The 17,655-nt window shown below is 41.4% G+C and overlaps 1 pseudogene; it reads right to left on the bottom strand.

Annotated features, from left to right (window-relative positions):
* Positions 1–8,128: 8,128 nt before the first annotated feature.
* On the bottom strand, positions 8,129–15,539 carry LOC109298874 (annotated as a pseudogene).
* Between the last annotated feature and the right edge of the window lie 2,116 nt (positions 15,540–17,655).

Genomic DNA, 17,655 nt, shown 5'->3' with positions numbered 1-17,655 from the left:
ATTTATCATTCCACCTGCAAATACTAATCCGTTATAAAAAACTCAAGGACTGGGAAAATCCCAGTTCCTGGTTTGTCTTCCAGCTGTGTTGCCTTAGCTGTTGTCATGCAGAATGCAAAGTTTGTTTGGCTTTAAAAAAAATCTTAATATTGTATAGATGGTATCATGGAGATGTTAGGTATATAATAAACTACTCTTTAAACTATGCATATGTTATAGGGTTTATCTAGGTTGGCTCTGTCCTTTTAAGACTTACGCAGCTGCTGTTTTGGAAGCCTGATTCCTTTGCTAATTATCCCCTCTGGTTTAAGGTGAAAGCCAAGGTCCTTCTTCTGCAAACATTTATACAGCTGCTCATTTTGTTAATGGCAATAATCCATTAAGGCCAGTGGGAATACTTTGGTGCTATAAGTGATGTACATAGATACAGCTGATTCTGCCTTGGAGCAGGGGCAAAGACAATAGAAAAAAGAATAGCTGACCTCTTGAAATCTCTTCCAGCCTATTTTCTATTAATCTTTATTTGCAGAACCAAAGCCCAAGTTTGGGTCATGTGCTCTGTTACTATGTTTAGTGCAAGCCCTTAATTTTGCTTTGTTACTAGAAAAAATACAAAAAAGACACTGGTGATTGGAGAGTTTGACAAGAATTCTTTCCATTGGCAATTTCCAGATAACACATCTGGGGCATCTTTAAAAACAAGCTGTTGGGTATTTTATGCTGAATGACTCCTGTCCTCTGTTTAAAGTGTGAGAGAAGGAAGAGGGTGGTGCTTTCCCTTCCCATGCCTGAGGGTTATTGCATATATACACATTGTGCAACTGGTTTTCAGGAAGCTGGGAACTTGTTCCTAGTAACAAGTTTGAAGATTATTTGAAACAACTAGGTGAGAAATGCTTTATCTCCATGAACTGTCGTCTGCTTCACTTTCTCTTACAATATGCTGTACTGGATTGCATTGATACTTGGTTGCTGAAAAATAAAGTCTACAAATGCCTCTACCGTATTCAGATGTCACCTGGTAAAGTGTTGTCTGAAAATGACAAGCTTTAAGTGTACTGCTAGGGGTTAAACAGTGCTGTGGAGTTACATCACTTACATTACTAATGTAAGACAAGTACATTAGAAATGGAGCTTAATAAAAAGATAATTGCCCCCCCTCTTCAAGCAGAGTCATGGCTTCCAAGAACAAAATAATTGGATATTTTTTCCGTCTTGTGCAACATTCTCAATGACAAAGGTTTTGAGGGTCAACTTAAGCTCTGTGACTGCTGTGTAATTCCCTTCAGTTGATGGGCTGGCACAGGTCCATCTGTGAGGAACCTCCTAAAAACAGTCCTGTTTGCCCAGCCTGGAACAGAACCTGTCTCCCCCTTAACAGACATAAAAAGAAGTGCTCCGGTGACAGCTGACTTCTGTCACTAATGCAGGAGCTATGACTCGGCACACAAGGAGCAGGCTGCTCAGCTGCATGACAAAGTACAACTTCATGTGTAACTGAAGTACTTTGGGACAAACTCATTTAACTTAAACCTGTCTTCAATTCTGTGATACAGCTGTCATCAAGGCAACCCTGTCCAGTGCCTTATGGTGAATTTTGACTGAAATATAAATTATGCACAAACACTGGAACACAATTCAAAACTAGCTTGTGCAACAGGCCTGTCATTAGGACAGACTGGTTGACCTAAGCTTAGAGAGAAACCTGCTCCGAATACTGTATGCTTATGCTAAAATGTCAGAAGTTCCCATGCCATAACACTTAAGCATGCTTGTGCTTTCCTGACCTCCCACTTCAGTGTAATGTAGAGAAAAGAGCTTGTTTTAAAAAGCCTAGAAAGGCCTTTGGAAAACAAAGTAATTTCTTTCTCTGATGTAAGTGACTAGAGATATAGTTTATCTGTTTTTAGAGCCAGAGTTTGTCTTGTCTCTCTATGTCTTCCTACTTGCTCCATTATATGCTCCTAAGCCACCCATCTTCCATTGCCAGCAAGAACTCATATTTCATTCTAAAACTGAGATCCTAGATGACTTCACTGTTTCTCAGGCATGGGTTTGCCAGCAGCATGACTAGGAGTGAGTGATCAGGGCATCAGCCCAGGTGCCAATTTAGAGGGGGTGCCTGTGCCACAGCAGCAGTAGCCCACAACACAGCAGCAACAGTAACAATAACATCTCATTTGCAGGGAAGTGTGTGGCATCTATGACATTTGGTACCCCTTCTTCCCTCTACTCAGGGTGCAAAGGTTCTTAGTTATGCCTCTGGGGCTTGCCATGAGGGAACCAGGCAGCCTAGCCAAGCTCAGTTTGATCATCAGTACAGATGAAGAATGTGATAAGAACATACCTGAAAGCTCCATTAGAAATATCCTTCAGGCTGGGCCAAGGGTTTGAGGAAACTATAACAGATAACAGGGCAGTAAGTTGTTTTCTGACTAATGTACACATTCTTCCTTGTTTCCAGCTCTTTGGCCTGGTTACTGTAGACTTTGCATTATGTGAAATGTATGAGTAACCCAAATTATTCCTTGTAATTGACATTGAAATTTGCCTGCCTTTATGATGCTCATATGCCTGGTTCTGTGGGAAACTAATGAGTTAGCTACTCGTCTTAATCAAAACTCATCTGAGTAACTTCTAAAGCGGTGGTATAACTTGCTGCATTACTAAAGCCCTCTTCAGGATTATTAAATATGTTAATGACCATCTTAAAACCCTCAGGGAACTCCACTTGTAATATTCCTACAACCGAGATAATTGAGTATCCCCCTTCTAGCAATTATAAATGCTCATAAGACCAAATACTGTTGTCAATAGTCACTTGATCAAAAGCTTTTTCTTTCTCCTCTCCCACCTTGAAGGACAAGTCAACTCTTGTCTCTAGCTACTTAAGTGATACTCTCACATTTCCTTTTCAAAAGCATCTGGGTTTTTTCCCATCACATTCAGCTATGGCTTTTACAGCTTTACCTCTAATTATTCTTCCAATTAATTTACAAAATAATGAAGTAAGGTTCATTGGTCTACTGCTTCCTGGATCATGGTACTGCCTTTCTAAATTTAGCACATTTGTCTCCATGAACTATCTTGCCATAGAAATGGACTTTTGTTCTTTTGTCAGTATTACTGTCAAACATTATTCTGGATTTCTTCCAGAATTTGTGGATTAAAATCTAGTTTTGCTTTTGTTTTTTTATTCATAATTCTTCAATTCATTTGAGCATCTCTTTTTTTACCTTTGTCATTGTCAGAGTTTGGGATGGGTTGATGAACTGAGGGTATTAAGGCATGCTGCTGTGCTATGTACCAATCTTGCATCTAGAGCTGGAAGCACATATATGCTACTTCTGCTTAGTCCTTAAACATTGTGGGATTGAAGTTTTTGATGAAAATGGAGAAGTCTTAAGGAGATTTAACTTTAACTCCTCACTGTCATATCAGTCTTAACACTGAACATCTTTCTGCCTTTTTTGCTGTCCTTTTCTTTGATTAATTAGATTGTCTGGGCCTGCCAGGGCCATTCGTTACACCCATCATCTTGCTTACCTTTTCTAGGAAGACATGGTCAGCAACATTCCTCCCCACCACCTACGGACCACCAGAGAACCTGTAAGGCTGCTGAGTGGGCTGCAGTGATATTCTTGCTGTGTTGGCTGACTGACTACTCTGGCCCCTGTGAGAACCAAAGCCGGAAATGTGACCTCAGAACAGACTGACACAACCTCAGAATCAATTAAAATAAATTCAAGAGGATTTTAAAACAAACAAACAAAAATACCAGTTATACTCAACATCCCTCCGCTCCTCTGGGACTTTGATTTCATAACATACCTGCATTCTTTTTTTACAATTGCTTAATACCATAATTATTGAATAGGCTCACTGGCTAATGATGACTGATAGGCAAGTGCTTTCCTATACTCTTTCTCTGTCCTTTTTTTGTATTTGTCTCATCCCAAAACTTCTTTTTCCTATTAGCTGCCTCATCTCTAGCTACACCATAGGCTTTATCTGTATTCTGCACTCTTTTCCTTGCCTTTGAAGCTATTTCCATTTCCGCCCCCCTCAATCCTTCCTGGACTGCTTGTTCCATCTCTGAAAACATTATAAATATCTATGATCTATTTGCCTTCTGTTTTTATTATTTGTTGAAATCTAGAATCTTGATCTCCCCCTGAATCATCACTCTCATCAAAGCATATTTCTGACTCTACCAGAGACGCATGATAAGATCCAACACAGCTTTCCCAGTTATTTCCTTGCAGTCTGGCCCAAATCGCTGTATAGTCCATGGAGGGTATTAGGATGTCTCAAAACAAGGGTCACTATTCAGATTGCCATCTCCTCCCTTCTAGCATACAGAATTACCTTGAACACCCTGGTATCAATCATTATTTGTAAATGTCATAGTGAAGAATTATGTTTCTCATTATAGAGGCAGCAGGGCTTAGCGGATAGAATACTTGACCGGTACTCAGAAGACAAAGATTTTATTTTTGACTCTGCTAATGTTGTGTTGGGTAACCTCAGGCAGTCACTTCCATGGTCTGTGTCTCAGTTTCTCCATCTATTAAATGGGGAGAATGATACTAACTTCCTTTGTAAAGTCTTCTGAAAACTACTGAAACAAGAACTGTATAAAAGCTTGATATTATTAGTCTTACAACATAACTTCTTAGAGGCACTTATTAGCTACATCAATACATTAATAAATAAGAATTTTAGCGTCCCATTTTCAGAGAATAACGGTCAGAGAATGACAGTTATCAAACTGCTGCTGTCTGAGAAAACCTGTACTAAGTTCTAGAGCACTCTATAGCATTAGAAATATGCCAGAAAGCCCCTGTGGCTGGCTGGTTCCCAGATTGCACGTTCAAGTCCTCTGGAAGTCTATGCAAGAACAAACAGACTTCAGCGTGCTCTAGCTTGTGCTAAGGATGGGGTGGGTACTTGATAGCCCTAGGATCAGGCAAATGTGAAGGTGGTTTGCAGTTGCGTTTCCTCTCAGCACTTCTTGGAGGTATATCAAACACAACTGAGTCACTTCAGCTCATCTGGAATTTGTTTTGTCTTAATTATATACTTAGTACATATAAGTATATTGTATTAAGTATAATTAATATACTTAATTACATGCTATGTCAGCTGGACCAGCAGAAGTCCTCTGATTGAAAATAAGCAACAATGTTATGTGTGCCAGGGCAAAATATTTTATTCAACATTGTTCCCGTTTCCCTACAGTATAATAAAAGACAGTGGTGCAAATCTAGTTTTATGGAATGGTAAGCATCACTAAACGAAGTTGACTACCAGCAGCCAAATTCCAGGCTAAGGCGGAGACATAATTTCTCTCCTTCTCACACACACACACACACACACACACACACACACACTCTGGTAAAGGAGCACACACGTGCACATAGACTGGTGAAGTAGCACACATGCAAGCAAACACAGATTCTGGTGAATTAGCACATATACACACGTGCACACACAGACTTTGGTGAAGTAGCACACACACATGCACACAGACTGGGAAAGTAGCACTCATGCACAAACTGGTGAAGTAGTACACACATGGACACACAGACTCTGGTAAAGTAGCACATGCACATACACAGACTCTGGTGATACAGCACATAGACTGATGAAGTAGATGTCATTCATAGTAAAAAACTAAATGGGAAAGCCGGTGTTAATTACTGACTCAGTAGTTTCATAGCAAAATGGAGTGGGTAAATTATTACAGTCAATGGTGAGTTTCCTATGATTTTGGAAACAGGACTGTGAAAAATTGCAAGATAGAATGGAAGCAAAAATAAAATAAAATCTCCTTCCACCCATCACCCTACAAAGTTGCACAAAAAAATAACCCTGCAGTCTTTCCAGCACTTTTGTAGAAGAACAAAAAGTAGTTGAAGAACCAAAGGAAATGACTGTGATTAGACTAGAAAGATTTAATATTCAGTTCTTAACAGTGGTTCTTCAGCTAGCTTCAGGAACGACCTCTCATGGTTAACCTCTGTTCATAAGGTTCTGTTCAGTCTGTTGCTCCTGGTTCTCACTTGCTTGATTTGAGAAACCATCAAGTATTGTGTGAGGACATTAAAAGCATTTTTATGGAGGGGTACTCCAGGGGCATAAATAGGTGTGCCTGTGCCTTGGCAAGCCGGTGGTATTTTTGATTAGGGTCTAAGTGACATGTCTAAGTTAGGATGTCAAGACAGTGGATTTTGGTAAAATGTTAGGTCTGTTTTTAGAACCAATGACAATAAACTGAAAAAACCTGAGATATACTTGAAACAGTGAAAATTGAGTATAAGGAGAGGCTCAAAGCAGGCAACCCACCAAGCTGGGATCACTGAGACCTCCATGCCCTATGGCAAGGGGGACATAATTTATTCTGTAACTGCCCTGAATTGTGTAGCTCCTTGGTGTAGCAAGCTGAAAATTAGAAAGTATCTGCTTTGAATTTAAAAATAAAATAGTTGTAAATTAACAGTAATAAAATCTACCATGTATAGCAGTTGTATTTGATAGATCTGAAATTACTTTACAGTTCAATATTGCTTGAGTGGCATAGTTCATAAAACAGCAGATGTTGTTCATATAACACATTTATATTTACTTTACACTCCCCATCCCCATTTTTGGTTTCCAATACACTGCACATATTTATATTGCCATGACATAGCTTCACTGGAGAAACTCTCAGAGGAAAAGGAGACACTTGAGGTGATGTGTGAGGCTGCATGGGTTTGTGTGAAAAGCTTTTAGTGGGACATTTCTGCTAAAATGATCAGCAATGAAACAACGTTGACTTTTAAACGTCTTAGTTTAGGTGCTGCTAGTAACCTATCAAGAATTTTGACTTGTTTGAATGGCCACAACTTCAGGTTCAGTTCAACTGGCTTTGTCATAAGATTTTAGTAGGGTAAGGGTGCCAGGAAATAACATAGTTTTAAGTCCCCTTCATGCTTCATTTATCTTAGGGTCCCTGGGTGCTGGTATGATGCCTAGTGGAAGTTAGGCTTTGACCCACATCAGGCTGCCTATGGCATCAAGCTCCCAGTCATTCAGTAGGGGTCACTGGAGTACAGGGACACGTCATTGTCTCCTCCTTCCTTTATAACAAGGGACAAGAGTGTGGCAGTGTAAAATTCTACAGAAACTTGAGTGCCTGAGGATGCCCCAAGACTTAGAGGCCTTGGACCTGGAGCTACTAACTATACATGTCTTGCAGAGTTCAGGCTTAATGCTTGGCCTATTATTTAAAGCTGACTCAAGAAAATGCACATTGATGTTCAAAACAGGGAAGTGTGTAACCTGTCCTTTTCAAGACCGTGGAATTAATTCATTGCTGACCCACCTCTGGTAAAACAGGATGTGAATACTGGAGGGAGAAGAGCTATTTCCTTTAAAGCAAACAGAGTAAGTCACTCTTTAACCAACTAGAAGTGAGGAACCAGAGGGACTTGACTCAGTATCAGATGATGTTAAATCTACTGAAGGCACTTTTAAATTAAATAAACAACCCCCCAGAAGGGGGGTGCACTGAATTTAACACAACTATTTTAGTTCAGTAAAACTGGTTCACAACAGCTTGTAAAATAATCCTGAAATATAGTGACAGACACATCTCAGTGTTTTTTGCCTTTAAATTTCCTTCAGCAAGAACACATGGGGGCAGCAGTTAGCTTCATGCCAATTTACTGCAGGAAGATGGAGCTCATCTGAATTTTACAGGGTATCAGTCCTAACTCCTCGGAGTCTCAGACTAGAAGAGACTCCCTATGCCTGACAAAGGGTGACTGTGCCCAAAAGCTTGCTAAGAACTTTTTTCCCAGCTACTTAGTTGTTTAATAAAGATATCACATCTACCCAAAGAACCTTGCCTGCCTTAGTACTAACTCAAAATCTGCATTTGCTCCTGCCTGAAATGTTTGAGGAAGTTATTTCCCAAACTATTCATTTAGTCTTTTTTAAATTCAGATTTGAATATATCATACAAGTAGAACTGAACTTTTCAGATACAGGCTGAATCTTTTCAACACTTAGTGATGATATAGTGGTAATAAACTCAGTAATGCTGTCTTCGCAGTTCTCTCTTCATTATAGTCACTTCATCTCATTTCTCCCTGTGAGTTCTTGAGCCATTGATTGCTTTTCTGCTCTGCAGAAAGACACAGAAAAAATGTGAAAAACTGTTCTGAGTTATACAAAACATGAAAGAAACTTACTCTGAAATTAATACGCCCCACATTATTCCTGTCATCTGCAGGAGTTCCTTCTCAATATCAACTTGCTTATAAAAAGGCATGTTTTGTTCTAACCATAATTCAGATGTAGATTCTAGCATCAAAATAAAAAATGCCATTCATCCCCAATCTAATAGATTTGGGCCCTTCCTAGAGATAACTTTAAAGACCTTGCCTTGATTTTTCTTATCTGAGCAATTTTCTCAAACTCTCATCCCAGTTTGAAGATTTTTGTAATTTTAAAGGATCTCTCTGTTATAGTGGTCACCACATCCCCATCCAGACTGACTGTTTTTGGGGCTTTGGCTAACCTGCCTATTTTCCTCTGGGCAAAGCTCCTAGAAATGAAAAAGAGGGCACTGTGTAAGTTCTTGTATTTGCTACCAGTAATGGTCACTGTTTAGACTTCTAGGGCACTTGAGGTAGAGCATTTTCAGTGGAAGGACCTTGGTCATAATAAAGAAGACTGACCCAAAACTATATCTAAATCTAAATGTAAGGCACATTTTTTCATAGATTCATAGACACTAGGGCTGGAAGGGACCTCAGAAGATCATCAAGTCCAGCCCCCTGCCCCTTGACTTTAAAAGTTATGGTAAGGGTTGTTACAATACAGCTTAATTTCCCAATGAAATCCTAGTGACCTACAAAGTGAAGCCTATGAAGAAAAATATGCATAGCCCAGAGCAAAGTGCAGATTCAGAATGTCATCTGGACTGGACAGTTCTAGCCTCCTGTCAAGATGTCATTTCTCACCTGATTGTTGTATATATTCCTCATAATTTTCACTGGAAATGAGTTTGCAGGCTCCAAGCTAGAGCTCAGATATAGGAGATTTCTGCATCAACATGAAAATCCACATCTCCTGAGATGAAATACTGTTGTTTAGACAGCTAAACCTTGACAACTTTTATTTAAATATGTATTGAATATGTAGCACAGAGGAGGAACAAGCAACAGATGATATAAGGACAAAACAAAGAAGAGATAGTAGACACAAAGGTTTTGTTTCTATTTATTTTACCACAATACTGAAAGGAGATACATACAGTATATGCCCTGCAAATTGATAGCCCCAAACTTGGTCACTAAATACAAAGTATTTTTATAATAGTATATTTATATACTAAAGTATATTTTTAGAATATGAGGACATATTAAAATGAAGAACTGAAATGAGTAGTGTTCATGTGGAAAAGACAAAAATGAACTTGTGCAAGGTAAAAAGTTACATAATTCCAATGATATAATCCACTTCCTACTATTCCAGTCAATTTACAAACCAGACTTTTAAGCTTCCCAAATAAATAAATATGGTAGCTCCTGTATCACTCAGACATATGTGCAGATACATGCATATGTGTGTGTGCATTTGCGTGTGCATGCGTGTGAGAGACAGAGCACGAGAGAGAGAGAGAAAGTAACTGAATGAGAGCAAGAGAGAGTGCATTAATGGTCACTCATTAATACTCCTTAAAACAAAGTAGTTGCCAGTTCAAGCTCTTTATTTTCTAGCTGTCTCATTTTACTCTTTTTTTAATCAGCATTTATTTTGACAACCTCTCTTCATTAACTACAATGATAATAACCAACATGTGGCTACTTCTGAGACACTTGCAGACATTGCACTACTGGAACTACATTTATTATCTTCTTGTATCTTTTTTTTGCAAGCAGTTTGCTTCAGGAAACAATGTGGGTTTTTTTAAATGAATAGCTGTGGAAATATTCACAAGGTTTAAAAGTATGCTTGCTGAACTACATTCTCCTTAGGGCTCTCAAGTAAGAAAACTGTGGTTCTCTACTGAAGTGTCAAAACATTAGAAAGGAAGGATGTAGAGAAATTTATATGTTGGTTTCTTATGATGGACCTGATTGAAAACCCATTGAAGACAATAGGAACATGAATTGGTTTAGAGAATACAATGAAACATTAAACAGTTCTTTGCAATAAAGCAACATAGGAAAAAGGACTGCTCAGATCATCCCAATGTGAACATCAGTGTGGGTCTAAATCAAGGGAGAACATCCCACCAGAAAACACCACACTCTCCTTCAAGCTGGGATAACAGTTTGAAAACACTACACCAGTAAACAAGAAGACAAGAACTACTGCTTTCCTGATTTGGTGCAAAGACAGATAGGGGAATATTTAGAACCAGAAGCAAATCTCAAGATTTTTCAAAAGAGATTGTCCTGGTGAAACCCAAAGGCACTTGCAGAGTGATGGAGGAGGAGAAAGGATACAGCAGATCATTTAAACAATAGAGGTGTCTGTTCCATTGGTTCAGTGCTGAAGCTAATGATGCACAGTTAGTGTTAGGCTTTATAAATCAGGTGGCCCAACCTAAATGTTTAGAATTGTTTTTATTAAGGTTATTTCTCTAACTCAGAGCTGTCCAACTTCTGGAGGGAAGGGAGTCACATGCCCCATGGGCTGTGTGCTGCAGTGGTGGTCCTCCTGGGGTCTCCCTTGCTGTATGAGCAGCCCTCTTCTTCACCTCACTGCATGAACCCTGGCTCTGCTACCAGTCATGTGGGCAGCCTGGACAGCCTTGTTCTGCTCCTGCCTGCACGTAATGGCTGCATGCAAAGCATGGGCAGCAAAGACTCCTCCATGACCACCATTTCACTGTCCCACTCTGCCCCAGGACCAAAGCAGGAAGCAGAAGCCGGAAGAGAGAGGGGGAGCCTAAAGCCCCTGACCACCATAGCACCGTAATAATATTATGGCCAGGCAGGAGCATCACACGTGGCATATAGGGCTGCCAGTTGGACAACCTCTGTACTACTCTTACACAACAAGTGGCAGATCTGGGACTGGAACCCAAGTCACAGTCCACTGCCCTGACTAATACAATCATGTCATTCTAACTAGAGCATCACTTTGAAGTGTCCTTGAATTAGAACACATTGGAGATAATTTTCCTGAATTTCATCTCCCACCCCACCACAGCAATGTTAAAGCATTAAATTCTGCTCAAGACAAGAGGTCAATACAACTTGTTGAATGATTATGCAGCTTACTGATCTATACCAGTCAGGTTTTTATAAAGCCACACTAGTGCCTACACACATTTGGGAGGAAGGGCTTTGATTCACAGCTTCAGATCATGACACGGGAACAGAGATTCTCTGATTTTGTAAGTAAAATCACATAACTGCATTCCATCACCCTAATATTTGAAGGTGCAGTTGCTAACACAGGTGCTCCCTCCCCAACTCAGAGTCTGTACCGGGGTGTGGACAAATACTGCAAACCCATGTTTGGGTTTCTTGGGATCAGCACTACTTATTTCTTTTATCCAAGGGTACCCTGGTTCAGTTAGCAGTAGTAACCAACACCAGCAGTCAGACCCAAATTATGAGCCAGATATTGCCATCTTCACTCAACAGATGTAATACCTTATACACTATTCTTTGCAGCCAGCAAGCCCCCAGAGCAAGAAGACAAGTGAGACCATTAGGATCAGACCCCATAATAATTCAAGAAATGAGAGAATGAGAATCCCCCTTTCATTCCACTCTCCCCACTCCACACACTAAAGTTTTTAAATGTAGCTTATCTAAAGAGGCATAGTGAGGTCATTCAGTTCCCAGGCTGGGGGAGGGCATATGCCACCTGCTGTAGAACAGGTGGGAAGGAGGGGAAAAGGAAGGAAAGTCTTACCTTCCTGGGTTCTCGGCACAGGGAAAACAACTGCTGCAGCCTTCCCTGTGCAGAGAGCTTGAGCAGCAATGGCAGAGAGGGAGAGAGAATCCAGCACAGGAGCCCCATGCCATGAGCTCCCTGGAAATCACCCCTAGGGGGCTGTTCTCCCCTACACAGATATGCTACTGGGGCACAGGGCTGAGCTTGTCGTGAGAAAAAAAACCCAGCGGATAGGGGAGCACCATTTTACTCACCCCACCACACCTCCAGATGGGCTGCTGGGTGCATGTTCCATAAATACTGCTTTGCACTAGTAGGAGCACAATATTATATTGACCATGGGTGGGAGTAGTAAGACATGCTAAATCAGCATGTTTCCAAGATGCCCTAAATCCTCCCTTTTCTTGGCTTGCAGGGACTCTATCATCCTGTCTCAAGTATCAGGAATGAAATACATGTGCGTGCAAAGTACATTTGAATGGGCATGTTGCCCAACTATTACAGCCTTTGCTCTACAAGGCAGAAGAATCCAAGTAGCATCTCCCTTCACTTTATAAATACTGCAGGAAAGAAGAGGCCTACCAAACTTTGGGAGGAGAAAGGGGGTGCTAGAGTAAAACTTCCTTCTAGAGCAATGATTCTCAACCAGAGTGATGCAGATCCTGAGGTGCCTGGAGATACTTTCAAGGGTGCTACAGGGGTGCCAGGCAACGTAATCACTGCTAGGCAGGCAGACATGATTCACTAGGTAACCCAGAGATCTCAAATAGAAATCCATAGTGTTAAAAGTATTGTGCCTGTCAGTCTTTCCAAGAGACAATTCTCCTATTGTTTTTCCGTAGTCAAAACTGGAGTGAAAACTAGGACCCGGCTTTTTCTGAGGGGTGCCTTGAGTCTAAAGAGATTGAGAACCACTGTTCAAGAGGAAAGATTAGAAGTTAGCTTCAAAACATACTGCTATAAAGGACTGGGGATGATGCTCTTGTTTTCTTTACCACCTTTCTTTCTTTTTATGGCAGGAGAGCTCTTATTTTTTCAGGGATGGAATCTTAATAAAAGGCACCCCTGTTGCAGTTTTCCTTTCTTATCTATAGCAAGTGACTGGTACATGAAGCACTGCTCCACACCCCCAAACCAATTTGTACAGAGGAAGCTACAGCATTTCAAAGACAGCCCCTGTGATCCTTGCCTTGCCTTGCCTTGCCTGCACGTTGGTCATTTACACCTATGCAGACGATAACAAGAGGGTACCGTGCCAGAGTTATTTCATTTTAATGGATAGAAGTGACACCATTACAGGAACCGAGTTGGGGAACCTGTTCATGTTCAAGACAAAAGCTTCATTGTTATACCCTCTCAGAAGTTGGGCAGAACTTTTAGGAAGTAGATTAGAGCATTATGGAAGGATGAGGGAGGAAGAGACTTCCACTAATTCTTTCCTAAATTGGAAAAGAAATATTGTATTGAGTTATTCCTCAGTTTAAAAAGAGGTAGCCATATCACCATTTTATGATTTTGTAAGCAAGATATCCATAGAATGTATACAGACTTCACTGTTCAGTGTTTCAAAGCTTAATAAGTTACTTGACTATACTATTTTGAGATAGGCTTGAGAGAACAGAAGATCACACAGAGCTCTCTCAGGGGAAGCTTCCAGGTCAGTATGTAGGAATTAGCCTCTCACTTTCTCATATACATATATTGTAGTGCAGCTGATATTGTTCATGGTACATTCCTAAGAGGAGGAGAAAGAGGAGGAGAAAGGTTATCACAGCACAAATCGAGAAATATTTCCATATGCAGATTGATGAACCTTGCCACAAAGGGCTTCAAAATGGTCTCTAGCAACATTGCAACTTCAGTATTAGAGGTTTCTTCACCACCGACATTTTCCTTCTGATTACAGAAAAGTTGCTATTGGTCTTTGCTAGATGAGGAATGCTAAAAAGGTTACTGAAGACCCATTTGTTTTAGTGACCTAGTATCAAGAAAGAACTCACTATCACCACTTTCCCATCTATTATTTTCCTTTTCATTGTAGTCTCTTTTCCATCCTACTTTTGCACCTGAATCAATGAGCCCTCATCCAAGGTCACAAGACCCTGCAAGAGACCAAGTAAATTAAGATGCTGAACCCACTCTTTCTAGATTAGAAGCAATTCAGCTAACAGCTTCCAGTTTGCTGGGCAGGGGAGAATAGGAAGAACTGATGGTGGTGGTTGTTGTAGTATAGCGAACATCACTTTAACCTCCACCTCTTCCCCTCCCCTCCCAAAATCCTTTCCATGGCTTTTCTATTATCCACTGTGGTTTCCTCAAACTCCTCTCCCACTTTGAAGGAAATCTCAGTATTTTCAAAAGTGCTCTTTGTCTTGATGGTTATCACATCTCCATCAGTGCTGATGATCACACTGGGTTTTGTCAGGCTGCCTAGTTTTCTGGTGACTAAATCCACACCTACGAGTCAGGCAAGTTCTTACATTTTATTCTTATTTGTGTGTAAGTCATGAATCATTGAAAAGAGGAAAAGTAGGGTTGGTTTCTTCTTTACCTCAGATCTCTTCTTCAGAGGCTTGTTACTATGTTATTTACACCCTGTTTCAGGGGAAACAGGGATTTCTCTATCAGAAATATTAGAAAATAAGAGCAGCATTACAAGTGCATTATCTTTTGGAGAGAAGTGGTGTAGGAAAAGGCACAGAAAAAGCACAAGTCATTCTTCCTTATGGAGGTGAAGTCTAGACCCAGTGTTCTAGTTCCCAAACTATAATAGAAGTTTTGCATCAGGGAGTAGTTTTCACATGCAAACTATTTGTATATCAAAACAGAAAAAGGCTTGTTTATTAGTTTACAACTAGTTTTAAAAGGAGCACTATTTCCTCTAGATTTAGATTAAAAGCTACATGGGATATGAATAGGCACCTTTGAACATTCATTTTGTGGGCAAGTCTTGAATACAGAATAACTACTGTAGCTCAGCTCTCCAGAGAGGCAGGGTGAATTCTTTGTCCAAGGATTGTATTTTTTTAAATTAAATATATGAAAAAAGGCTATAAGGGACCTCAGGAGGTCATCTAGTCAAGGCTTCTACTTAACTGCCTCATTCAACTGCTTAATCTCACCAGCTGTTAAATTCCAGAGTTTAAAGACTCCACAGCCCCTATGTAATCAGTTCTGTTAGCAAAATAAGCTCTAAACTAGTTCATAAAAAACCCTCAGAAAGTCAACTCTTACTGTATTTAATACACTTTAACCATAAACAAGCACACTGGATACTGATATATCATCCTGGCTCTTTCATCTTGCAAAGCCAACTTTAACCCAGAAACAGCTATCCAGTTCCTCACCAGAAGTAGTTGAAGGGCTACAGATAGATGCTTACATCACAGAGCCTTTCTCCCATTTCCATATATAGTTTTGACTTACATCCACTTCAAAATAAGGAACAAAGCACAGAGCTCCCCAAGGACAATACTACTAAATGCAGGAACAAAGTTCATCTGAAGCATATCTTTTGCAGCCCTTTCCCTGACGCACACATTTAGCATGTCTCACTCCAACTCTTTCATATAGTCATCAAGTTTTTCACTGGAGCTGAGCTTCCAAGTTCCTACAAACACATCACACATGATTCAGGAGTCACAGAGGAGTCACAGAGCAAGCAGTTCTCAAAAGAAGACTAGACAAACAGCACAAACTGCAAAGCCCTTGAAAATTTCCTTTGAAAGATGACCTGAACATGTGACTCTCAGAGAAGGCCAATCAGAAAAGACATCAAGTACTCAGACTTTCAATTGTATTTCTTGTATGCCAAACCCAAAGCCAGGATATACAGTAAAACTGAAAACTTAGCTTCTATTAAAACAGACAAGTCACCCTTCCCAGATAATGGCAGCAAAGTCTTCAAGGCACGGTTACTAGTTCAAGAATGCAGTTGCCTCAAGTAATCGTAATATTACTTTAAAATTCTTTTTTATAAAGCCAGCGCTCACCACCAGTATACCTGGAGTCACATGCTGCTTATCTTCTATTGCTATGCTGGCTCTACAGCAACCAGCTTTCCCACTGGTAGCATTTGGAACCATTGTCTAAATCAGGGGTTGGCAACCCCTGGCATGCATGCTGAGCATGGCACATGAAGCCATTTTCCTCAGCACGTGCCAGGGCCGGGAGGTAGCGGCTGTTTGCAGCCTCCCAGCTGCAGCTGGCCTCGGTTCTGGGTAGCTGCTGCCAGCCGTGAGCCCGGCTGCTCTCAGCAGGTGGCTGGGAGGCTGCAAGCCCTGCTGGGAGCAGCCTGGGCACCACGGCTGGCAACAGCTATCCCAGAACCTGGGATGGCTACAGCCGGGAAGTTACAAACAGCTGCTGCGTCCCAGCTCAGCTGCAATGGGCGCAGTGCCGGCACCTGCTGCCTTCCCGGGGCTGGGAGACAGCTGGGGCCAGAAGCAAGGAGGCAGCAGCTGTTTGTAGCCTCCTGGCTGCAGCTGGTCCAGGTTCTGGGTAGCTGCTGATAGCCACGGAGCCTGGGCTGGGGGGCTGGGGCAGCAGGGTGGGGGGCCTGAGCCTGCAGCAAGCAGCCTGCCCCCGTCCCATGCATGGATCTGGGAGGCCCCCCAGGAGTGTGCACAGTGGCAGGGAGCCAGCCGTACACCCCCTGCCCCCTGGACAAGTTGCCAGTGGCCCCCATCCTGCTCCCTGCCAGGGCTCTGTGGCCATGCATTCCAGCCCTGGGCCCCATGCCCCAGGCACCGCCCAGCTGGGCAGCAGCCCCAGCCCTTCCCAACTCACTGCCTCCTTCCCTATGTGAACCTTAACTCTCCCTTTGCCCCCAGACTTACCTGTGGGATACCATATACGTGCACATGGTGCTCCCTGCCTGACTGCCCTCCTCCCACTCCCTCCAGCCCCTTGCTGGTTGAAACTGCCAGCCTACAGACAGGTCTTTGCAAAAGTGCAAAATCCATGTGTTTCTCTATTAAAATGAAAAGTTCGCATTTTCCTCAGGTAAAAGAGGAAATCTATGTTTTTCTCTGTTTTTCCATGGGAAATGGAATATCCATAACCTGTATCCCTGATGATCCTTCAGCAACCCCCCTAGAGATGCAGAAATTACCCAGTGAATGGAGCTATATTATTCCATTTCCACCTAAGAAAACCACTATTTCCCATAGCCAGTCTTCCCTAGAACAAAGATCTGCTAACAAATGCACCCAGGCAGTACTGGCTTCAAAGGGGGAGTGTCTCATTAGGGAAGTCCCTCTAGACCTGTACCCCTCCTGTCTCCCCAAGTGCACTAGACACCCTCTCTTCTCTCTCATCAAAATTCATTTCTTCCATGGAGTCTAGATATTCTTTATGAACTCAGTGACTTTAGTTTTGCAGGAGGTCAAACTAAATGATTATAAAGGTCCATTCTGACCTTTAAATCCAAGACTCTAACTATGTTTGTTCAATAAAGAGAAGAGAAATACAACAGGAGGGAGAGGAAAGAGAATAATTCTCTGTGGCTGAAAACCTTTGTGAGCACAAAGCTGTTTAATTATTTTTCTTCCAATGCAGAATATTTCTGAATGACAAAACAATGAAACACTAACGAGACCGTGATCTTTGTGCCAGTGAGGATAAATGAATAATAGCATTCTGACCTACTGAGAAGTGGGGAAAAAAGCAAAATCCTGGTTAACTGGAGCTGTCTCACCATTGGTCAACCTGGAGGGTGACATGGCTAGACCTCCTTTTTAAACT

Source organism: Gavialis gangeticus, unplaced genomic scaffold (genome assembly GCF_001723915.1).
Source record: "Gavialis gangeticus isolate Ggan-Ray unplaced genomic scaffold, GavGan_comp1, whole genome shotgun sequence".
In the NCBI taxonomy this organism is placed as follows: Eukaryota; Metazoa; Chordata; order Crocodylia; family Gavialidae; genus Gavialis; species Gavialis gangeticus.
This window is presented reverse-complemented; position numbering and strand designations above follow the sequence as displayed.